This window comes from Malus sylvestris, chromosome 5, assembly GCF_916048215.2.
Source record: "Malus sylvestris chromosome 5, drMalSylv7.2, whole genome shotgun sequence".
NCBI classification, from domain to species: domain Eukaryota; kingdom Viridiplantae; phylum Streptophyta; class Magnoliopsida; order Rosales; family Rosaceae; genus Malus; species Malus sylvestris.
Window position 1 is genome coordinate 27,923,896 of NC_062264.1, and position 9,679 is coordinate 27,933,574.

General features: G+C 39.5%; 1 pseudogene; it reads right to left on the minus strand.

Annotated features, from left to right (window-relative positions):
• Positions 1-231: 231 nt before the first annotated feature.
• Positions 232-3,101, minus strand: LOC126623088 (poly(A)-specific ribonuclease PARN-like; annotated as a pseudogene).
• Between the last annotated feature and the right edge of the window lie 6,578 nt (positions 3,102-9,679).

A 9,679-nucleotide genomic window follows, 5' to 3' on the forward strand; every position in this document is an offset into this window, starting at 1 on the left:
TGGACTATGATATTAAATTTTGACCCTAAGATGTATGATGAAATGTCTCGAGTACAAGAGAAGACTAATTTGGAAGTACTTTTGGAATGAATTAAAAGCGCTTACAGATGGCAAGAAGTGTTTTTGGCAACATTTTGTTAAAAAAGGTTGAAAGTTATTAATGGAGAAGGGCCGCATACGGTGGTTGTACGCAAGAACCTCTCCTGGAGTTGCTAAATGAACAATTCGCGGTTGTACAACGGGACTAAACTGATCTCATTTCTAACATATGGAGTTTTACATATTACAAGTCATCAAAATTTATCGCTCAGTTGCTAGACCAATAAATTTCTTTAGAATTTGTTGTTGAATTAACTTCCGTAAGGTAGTCCAAGTCTTCCAAGGCTTTGTCAAGGGACTCCGCCATATCTGCCTCCCATAAGCCTAACCTGCAGACTTTCTTGTAAGTTTCGTAACTTGATGCCCTTATGCCCTCCGAAGCGATCTCCATTAAAGAGTCACAAATCTCTTCACTGCTCATGGCATCCAAAAAAGTTTCAGATAAACCACGTCGCCAGAAAACAACAATGGCACAGCTCTTGTCCAATAACCGAACATCAAATTCTTCAGAGAAGACAGCATGTAACTTGCACAACAAGCTCTTGATCATCCCCGCAGTCATCCCACTTCTAAATCCCCATAAGAATACCAATTGATCACAGCTGACCTTTCTCATATTCTTTGTCCAGACTCTGATATCCTCATTGGTTGATTCTTGGGGGCTGTCAGAACACGGATTGGAAATGTTTGTGTACTTGTCGATGGCTGGAGCCAACAGTGCATTGTTAGATACCATAGCGTTGTCGGAAATTTTCTGGAGCAGAGCTTTGCAAACAAATAGCACATCTTCACCACATTATGCCTATGAATGTTGCCTTCACTTTCTGTAGATGACAACCCAAACATTGTATATAGTAAGAGAAGAAGTTAGGTTTGCTCTGAAGTAAAAAAATGGCATAACGGACAGCAATCGACACAAAAAATCACAGGAAAACCAAGTAAAACCCACAAGAGCAACAAATATGTGAATTACTGCACTCTCTTCAACTGTGCTACGCGAAAACTAAGGGTAATATCGATACCTTGAGGCAAAATTTCCATATCAATGGCTGCGAAGTAATGATTATTCAAGTACGAAATAGCTGCAGGAATATTGGTCATCCTTCTTAGAGGGCCAATATTCTTCATCAGATGGTTGACATCAAGTATGTGGGGAAAAACCGAGTGCAAGGAACCCATGAACTCGTCTACATTAGTCGGGAGGGGAGAGAGAAACTCTGAATGAATAACTGAAATCTGCATAACGCAAAATTAAACAGTAAGTTGAGAAACTAGAAAAAGAACAGAAGCCAAGTCAAGGGCATTAAAACTCATAGATGTTTATTAAACAGAGATACACCGTTAAGGGAATTGTGGGAGACAACAGGTTTCTGTGAAGCAGAAATCAAATCGATCACCTCTTGAAATCCACGAACTCTCTTGTTTTGTTCCTCCTCAAGGTTTTGGAGCTCTCTCTGTAAGTAAAACATTCAAGCCAAATGTTGTGTTACAAAAAGCCCGATAATGCAAAATAGAAAGACTTGAAAATCACGTCACTACCTCAAACCAGTCCTTGTCCGCTGTAGAACTTGTCAAAACAGCACGAACAGCCTGAGTTCCTCCTCCCTTTGCTGGGATTATTAAAGGAACAAGTTCATCAGAGAACTCTTTCAACATCTGCAACCAATGAAAAAAAAATCATTTGATCAGATAAAATCTGATTAAATATACCGGCACCAGAAAAAAGGATTAAAAACAACAACGGGTCAACATACATACCTCCAGAGCAAGCTGCACTTGACGTTCACTTCAAACATCTAGATTCATGCCGGGTCTGTTCCGTAAATTTCACTTCCCATTACAATTTTTCTCAAGGAACTCAGCAGAGCATCTGCAAAATGGAAAGCCAAAACACTTTTTAACAGAAAATATAACAAAATCGAATGAAAGATAGGGGATGTAAGTAGAATCTAGAACCCTTTTTCTGTCTTTACCATCTTTCTTTGTGTTTTTACATGCACTTTTCCAATGCTTAACTCGCAATTTAATTCTTTCAACAAAAACCGTATCAGCAACAGTATGAGTCGAAGAAGAGTTCATTACATAGCTACTGGTAGTCGGATTCCCTATCCGAGCTTTAGCCGCAGATTCTTGTGCTCCAGACAAGTATGAAATACCCGTCTCATTACAAAACACAAAATCTCAATACAACAGCAAAGTTACAGACTTGTAATGTCCCAAATGGTACACTTTCACCAATGCATCGAGCCAAAGTTTTTAGTTTTCGTAATTTCTGTTCTAGTTTTCGAAAAAATATTCACTTGGGTAAAATCATATTCCACAAGAAATTAGGGAGTAAAATGAAATATCAAAACTTGACAGGGGAGGCTTACCATTATATATGCAGGCATTGAAATCAAAACCTTCTTCCGCCATGGAAGTCAAATGTGATGTTTGAACTGATCAACAAACCCATCATCAATTCATCCCTTGTGAACAAGACAAAGTTGTATCTGCACCAAAATCAACAAACCCATCATCAAATTCCATTCTATATATGTGTATTTATATGTATGTATAGGTATAGTGAAAGCGTACGGACGGGTAAGGAGTAAGCTTCGAGGCTCTGAGAGTGTAAGGGCAGGCGGCGAACTGGAGGAGCTGGAAGCGCTCAGCGGCGTACTTGGCCTTGAAATACGAAGTGTCGGCGGTGTCGAAGGGCTGAGGGTGGCGCCACGGCGCACGATATGACCCCGTTTTCTGCAGCGAGAAGGCCACGAAGTCGGAGCTGGACAGGTGGTCCTTGAACTCCTCCAGGGACTCGGAAAAGTTGGACTTCGTCACTTCCTTCACGGCCCATTTCTTCAAGACATTGGTGGGGGTGGTGGTGGTGGTGGTGGTGGTGGTGGTGCTGAGGAAACGGCGTCGTATAAACGGAGGCAGAGACGCCATGGTTTAACTTATCTCCAGCTTGACCTCAGCCGCTACCTGTATAATGCGTTTTTCAATTTTCAGTTGCCGAACAATAGGCTTACGACTTGTCGTTGCTTTCCTCTCCTTGTGATTTTTTTTATTTTACAAACGATATTATTTCCAATAAGGGGATAGAGAGTTGACTACACGGTCACGCTTCATAATGGGCTAGCAATAATGTGGTTCAAAGTCGCATTTGGTGAGAATCAAACCAAAAATCTTTCACTTACATGTGGATAGGAATATCACTATACCGTAGTACTAATTACTAAGTGATCATTTCCTTCTAATTTTAGGTTTAGATTGTTTCATGTAGATCTGTCGATAGATCGAATTTTAACCTAGATTCAATTGAAATCAAACGTAATTAATATAGTATGGATTGTAGTTTTCAATCTAATTATTTGATTACAAATGAATTTGGATATGTATAGAGGTTGACCCCACTGGATCATTTATAACATATTATATTATTTGTATTAGGGTTTTGGATTGAGTAATTACTTTTCTTGTTTGTATTTGGGCTTTGGATTGAGAAAGTGAACCGAGACGGTCATGTGAATCAAGTCACAAGAAAGAACAATGAAATGGCATGTTGCTGAAAAAAGTAAAGACTATGGAGAAGATTCATTGTTGTCCATGGATAAAATTCAACCAAAAAGAGGAATGAAAAAAAAAATTGATGTCTATATTAGGAATTGTTGACCCTAAAAGTGCAAAGCCTATGTGGGGCGTAAGTCGAGTAACTATTGAACTAACTACTTCTTTCTTGTGAATGCGAGTGTGCCACCTCACGACCAAGCTCGGTCGGGCGAGTAGAATGGATGTGGTGGTGGTGCTGAATGCAGTACTGACTTATGCATCTGAGCAATTACGGTCGAGGATGGAACACCTCTATGCCTAAGGTTCTCGAAGAAGACAATGTTGCTTAATTCACTACGAAGTTCAGGATCTTCTGCATCGGGTTTTGCTACTTCAACTACATTCGTAAAAATATTAGTGCACCAAATCAGTATCAAACTATGTGGGAAAAGATACTTAAAAAATGCCTTTATGGTGAAACGTGGTTCGGCTATCTGAATGCCGAAGTACAAAGTGACCTAAGAATAACTAACCATAGAACACTTCATTTCAATGAAAAGCTAATGAAGTTATGACGACCCGTCCCGAACTTTACCAAACAGAAGGGTAATTTTGTAATTTCACTATGGTTGGGTTAAATATTTTGAAATGCTGCTTTTGGATCTTATTTGGTGTGCCATGTGGGGCCCACTTTCCTTTTTGGTCCCATGGCCCATTCTCCTTTCTCCTTCCTTCATCCCGTGTGAACTCTCGGACCTCTTTCTTCTCTCTTCACTTTCTCTCGTTTTCTCCTAACCTCTCCGAGCCCTCTCTCTCCTCTACAACCTCTTCTCATTTTCTTCCTCGAGCACAGCAACTGCAAACCTCACCATCTAGACTGGATGACCTCGAAACCTCAGGCTAAACATCGTGGAACACCAACAATGACGGAGTCACTGTTCATCAACTTTTCCTGACGAGCTTCGACGTAGTTTGTGGTTCTTTCGATGTTGGAAAGCTCCTAGAAACCCTTGGGATGTGTTTTAAAGTTGGATCGAGGCTTGTTGTATGTTGTTTAAGCTTGTTGGACATTGAAATAACTCGGAGTTAGCTTTTCCTAGATTTCGACAAGAACCCGTGACTTTCGAGGCGTTTTCCGGCCAAACCATGACGAGTTAGCCGTTGGGCAAGGTACCATTCTCTTCGGCTCGTCAAGAACTATGATTTTTGTTTTTTGAATCACTCAATTTCATTGAGTATTGAAGAAGTTATGAACGTTTAAAGTTTACCCAGTTTCCGGCAAATTCCCTAGTTTTCCTCGGACCAGTCACTTTTCAGGCCATTTTCCGGCCATCTCTGGCAACCATTGGGCTTCTAAATAGGTATAATCTTGTTCTACACTTTCCTATCTTCATTTTTATATATTATGGGTCAAATTTGGTTAAGAAACGATGAAGTTACTAAGCTTTGAAATTTGCCCAAACTTCCGGCCAAAATTCCAGTTTCCAGTGAGCTCCGACGGCTTGACTTGGCTCGGCTCGGCTTGGCTGAGTCAGCCATTGACTTCTCGGTCAGTGTTGACAATTGACCTTGATCGTTAATCGTTGACCCGTCAACGTTGACTTTTTGGTTGACTTTTTTTTTATTTTGGCCGGGATCCCTCCTAGACTAATTTTGATGTTCTGAATCCGTTTCTGACGCCTGTTTTCCCAAATTCAATCATTTTAGTGTAGTTTTATAAATTGGTCCCTTTATGTGCTTAGGTGAAATTGTTTGTGGTGTTTCCATCTTCTCCAGTTCGCAAGGTTCTTGGATGACAAAGTATCTGTGAGTGAACCCCTTCCAAAATGCATGATTTTACTATTACAAAATGCATACACGAAAAGCATGATTTTATGGATACGTTTTATGAAATGTTTATGAGAAAATTGGATTCATGCTTTATGAAATATCATGCTTTATCAGATTTACATTCTTTGAATGATTTATGATTATAAATTATGAACATATTTTATGATATGATGTTTGAGCTACTGAGCTCCAATGAGATATACTTTGGAAAGATTATGTTCATTTTTTTATATGCTTATCTAGTTTTTCATACGATCTGCCTACGGGCGAATGATACTGCCTACGGGCAAATGATACTGCCTACGAGCGAATGATATCTATATATGGCTTCGGTCGGGTGATGTAGAGGCCTACAAGCGAATGATATCTATATATGACTTCGATTGGGTGATGTAGGGGCCTATGGGTGAATAAAGAGTTATATATGTCTTCGGGCGAATGAAGATTTATATATGGCTTCGATCGAATGATGTAAGGGCCTACGGGCAAATAAAGGCCTTCGGGTGATTTTGATACCACTACTATGCACACTGTATATGATATATGTTTTATGAAGTTTTTATGGCATGCTAGGGCTTTCGAAAAACCTATCACATATTATGCTATTGAGTTTTCATATACTTTGGGGGTTAGTACGTTAATGAATAACTGTTTTATTATTACTTATATATAAACTTGGTCCACTCATGTTTTGTTTCGCGCCCCTTCAGGACTTATAATTAAGGCGTACAATCATGGCATCAAGGCACTCCCGCATCGGCATTTTCTAGTCCTCTCGATGTAGGACTCATCCCTTTGTTCGTTCAATTTTATATTATTCCTTTTAATGTTCTTGATTAGTTGTATGCTCTAAACACGTTCCACAATTGCATATTCATTATAGTTAAATTTACGAGTTTAATTTATGTTCGTTCTTTCTTCATAGTTCTCATGCATGTTAGTATGGCTTCGTCACCTTCTGGTGTCGGCCAGCACGTGCCTACCCTGGTGTTTGAAGTATATCAGGGTTGGGCTTGTCAATTTGGTATCAGAGCGTGGTTTGTTCAGAGCATACTTAGGATCTTCTGTTACTGTAGTAGTGTGTCGGTCTTGACATCATTTGGATGTCACGACTTCTGGTTTTGGTGCCATTCAGCGCAGTTGTGCAAACCTTTTTCGTGTTGGGATTGTGCCTCATCGGTGACGAAATGGATTGTTGGACGATTTTCAACATCGAACCGATATTCTACAACATGCGTTCCCTAGGAATTGCGGCAAAGTCAGTTTTACATTGAAGTGACGTGAATTAGAAATCTCAATAAGAGGAAGTCCGGTTAAGACTAGCTGAAAATCTGAAATGGCGATGCCACTCTGCAACATGTGTTCCTCAAGAATTGCGGGCAGAGTCGGATTTACATATGAGTGTTGGGAAACGGAAAAATCTTAGTGGTATAAGTTGGATGAGACCAACTGGAGTGTTCTGAAACGGTGATGTTACTCTACGACATGCGTTCCCTAGGAATGGTGGGCAAAGTCATATCTTTATGGAAATTGCTCGAAACATCGAAGTTCGTGTTGGAGAAAGCGGGTAAGCGCTAGTCGTGTGCAAAGTTTAGCAAGTGTTAGTTTGGTGGGATCGAATCTTTGTTCTTGGACTCGTTCCCACTAAGGAAATTAGTGTGGACCCTCAAAACAATTCTCATCTATTGTTCTATCGATAATCTTCTTGCTTACTCTAACAACGAGGTCAAGTTCAATAAACACCGATAGTTAGCCTTACACCATATTCTTCGAGCGTTGTTTTTGTTTAGATTAGATACTTTTCTTGAGAGACTCTTTTATAGCAGACATTATTCTTATCAATTTCCAAAAAGGGTTGCGACCGTTGGAAATTGAAAATCCTCACAAAGTGTGTGAAATGCGAATTACCCTTGGTTTTATCACATTCTATCGGCAGTTCTTAACGATTCCTTGAGCTTGGCCCTATTTCCTTTTTTGCTAAGAAACCAGTCAATTTTGTTGTGATGCTGACGATGAATGAAGTTTCTGACAACAGGGTATTGTCTCATCTGATCGTAGTTCTTACACTTTTTGAATTCTGCGATGGTATATTATTAATGTTTGGCTGCATGCTGATGCAACATGATTAAGTTACGTTTGTGCCTCTTGACAGTTGGAACCGTATGAAGTGAACCATCTTATCTTTGACCTTGAGCCAATGGTTACAATTTAACTTGAAAACCTAATGAAACCTTTTCTTTGTGGAAATCCTTATGGGACGAAGGTTGGGAAAGAAACTTTTTGGTGTTTTGAACATCATCTTACTCATGCTCCCGTCCCTACTTTTCTTGACGTTGTTGGTGAGTTTTAAGTCTCTTATTTTGCATCGTTTCTGACCAAATGAGTTATAGTGTGTTCTGACATAGAAATAATTGAGGTTGAGACAGAAGAAGTGGATGGAACTCATCGGTGATTTTGATTGCACTTTTGAGTACCATCATGGTCAAGCAATTGTCGTAGCTAAAGCTCTTAATCAGAAACCCCATAGACAGCTTACCTTAATTTGAGTTATCCATGTCTCACTATCGTTTTCTCTTCGTGGAATTGGAACTCTGTTGATACGAAACAAGTTGCTTTTTCCTAATGGCGATGAAGTTGGAAAAAGGAAAATTTTTGGTGAAGCTCATGTTTCAGCGTATGCCATGTATACTGGCAGTATTAAATTGTACCACTGTTTTCGTCCACTATATCACTGGTATTGTATGAATGGGATATCGTCGAATATGTGAGTAAATGTTTGTTTTACTGGTAAGTGGAAGTGGTAAGATGGAAGCCATCGGCTTATCTCAATTTCTTTCTATTCCTGTTTGGAGGTGGGAAGAAATTTCCCAGGGTCGTTCTTTTTAGGTTGTCAGGGACCCATTGAGGATACTAATAGGAATAGGTGAATGTCACCATAATTTTCCTATACAAACCACCTTGTACACATGGAGACTATGATGACGTTTCGGTATTGTTACCAACTCAATCAACATACTATCTACCAATTTTTTAGGACTATACTTTTGACCACTTGGCATAATTCTTCATTCTAGACTTTGTCTGACTGACGTCGCGATAAACATCGATTTTGACCGAAATCCCAGATTCACCTCCTGGTATTAGAAAACATTCTAGTCAACGTTGGGTTCACACTTACCTTACGACACTTTGTATATTTTCCTTCGTATCATTTCTAAAGCAATGAGACTATTCAGAAAGACCACTCAGATCTGAAAGTTTTAGTCGAAACCATCAGTCATTCAATCACCCTTTAACATACTACCAAGCGAATCATTACCATTAGTGATTGAATATCTCTAAGGTTATCGTTGTAACAAGTTGTTGTGAATTTTGGAGTGGGAAAAAGTCCGAGTAGAACACCAACAATGACAGAGTCACTATTCATCAACATATCTTGACGAGCTCCGACGTAGTTCATGGTTCTTTCGACATTGGTAAGCTCCTATAAACCCTTGAGATGTGTTTTAAAGTTAGATCGAGGCTTGTTGTATGTTGTTTAAACTTGTTGGACGTTGAAATAACTCGGAGTAAGCTTTTCCCAGATTCCGACAAGAACTCGTGACTTTCGAGGCGTTTTCAGGCCAAAACCACAATAAGTTAGCCATCGTGCAAGGTACCATTCTCTTTGTCTCATCGAGAACTATGATTTTTGTTTTTGGAATCACTCAATCTCATTGAGTATTGAAGAAGTTATGAACATTTAAAGTTTACCCAGTTTCCGGCGAGTTTCCCAGTTTTCCCACAGACCAATCACCTTTTCAGGTCATTTTCTGGCCATCTTCAGCAACCATTGGGCTTCCAAATAGTTATAATCTTGTTCTACACTTTCCTATCTTCATTTTTATATATTATAGGTCGAATTTGGTTAAGAAACGATGAAGTTACGAAGCTTTGAAATTTACCCAAACTTCCAGCCAAAATTTCAGTTTCCGGTGAGCTTCGACGGCTTGACTTGACTTGGCTCGACTTTGCTAAGTCAGCCGTTGACTTCTCGATCAGCGTTGACCATTGACCAGTCAACGTTGACTTTTGGGTTAACTTTTTCAGATTTCGATCGGGACCTCTCCTAAACTAATTTAGACGTCCTAAATCCGTTTCATACGTCCGTTTTCCCAAATTCAATCGTTTTAGTATAGTTTTATAAATTGGTCTCTTTATGTGCTTAGGTGCAATT